Raw genomic sequence first — 1,535 nt, 5'->3', positions numbered from 1 at the left:
ACCCAGCCAGGCAAGGACTATCTGCAAGCCAGGAAAGAGAGCTTGCAGCAGAAACTGAATTGCTGGGCAGTTCCAACCATAATCTGCTGCTGCTGCTGCTAAGTCGCATCAGTCGTGCCCGACTCTGTGCGACCCTGTAGACCTGGCAGCCCAACAGGCTCCTCTGTCCCTGGGATTCTCCAGGCAAGAATATTAGAATGGGTTGCCATTTCCTTCTCCAATGCATGAAAGAGAAAAGTGAAACTGAAGTCTAGGACTTCTCAAAACTGTGAGAAAACAGATTTCTGGTTAAGCCACCCAGTCCATAGCATTTGTTTTCTGGAAGCCCAAGCTGACTAATACAGGAGGTCACTTAGTCACCATCTGCAGTGATTTTGGAGCCCAAAAAATAAAGTCTGACACTGTTTCCACTGTTTCCCCATCTATTTCCCATGAAGTGATGGGACCGGATGCCATGATCTTCGATTTCTGAATGTTGAGTTTTAAGCCAATATTTTCACTCTCCACTTTCACTTTCATCAAGAGACTTTTGAGTTCCTCTTCACCTTCTGCCATAAGGGCAGTGGCATCTGCATATCTGAGGTTATTGATATTTCTCCTGGCAATCTTGATTCCAGCTTGTGTTTCTTCCAGTCCAGCATTACTCATGATGTCCTCTGCATATAAGTTAATGAGCATGGTGACAATATACAGCCTTGACGTCCTCCTTTTCCTATTTGGAACCAGTCTGTTGTTCCATGTCCAATTCTAACTGTTGCTTCCGACCTGCATACAGATTTCTCCAGAGGCAGATTAGGTGGTCTGGTATTCCCATCTCTTTCGGAATTTTCCACAGTTTATTGTGATCCACACAGTCAAAGGCTTTGGCATAGTCAATAAAGCAGAAATAGATGTTTTTCTGGAACTCTCTTGCTTTTTTGATGATCCAGAGGATGTTGGAATTTTGATCTCTGGTTCCTCTGCCTTTTCTAAAACCAGCTTGAACATCTGGAAGTTTTCGGTTCATGTATTGCTAAAGCCTGGCTTGGAGAATTTTGAGCATTACTTTACTAGCATGTGAGATGAATGCAATTGTGCGGTAGTTTGAGCATTCTCTGGCATTGCCTTTCTTTGGAATTGGAATGAAAACTGACCGTTTCCAGTCCTGTGACCACTGCTGAGTTTTCCAAATGTGCTGGCATATTGAGTGCAGCACTTTCACAGCATCATCTTTCAGGAATTTGAAACAGCTCTACTGGAATTCCATCACCTCCACTAGCTTTGTTCGTAGTGATAGTTTCTAAGGCCCACTTGACTTCACATTCCAGGATGTCTGGCTCTAGATGAGTGAACACACCATCGTGATTATCTGGGTCAGGAAGATCTTTTTTGTACAGTTCTTCTGTGTATCATTCTTCAGGGTGACCCAATACCCCAGGTGGCCTGCATTTCCTCTTCTACTGGATGAGTTCTATGGTTTGGACTCTCCACAACCATAGACAAGGGTTTGGGTGCTGGTGAAGAATCTGTGCCTAATTCTGGGGAGGCTCAGAGAA

Source organism: Capra hircus, chromosome 3 (genome assembly GCF_001704415.2).
Source record: "Capra hircus breed San Clemente chromosome 3, ASM170441v1, whole genome shotgun sequence".
NCBI classification, from domain to species: Eukaryota; Metazoa; Chordata; class Mammalia; order Artiodactyla; family Bovidae; genus Capra; species Capra hircus.
Note: the sequence above shows the minus strand (reverse complement) of the source record.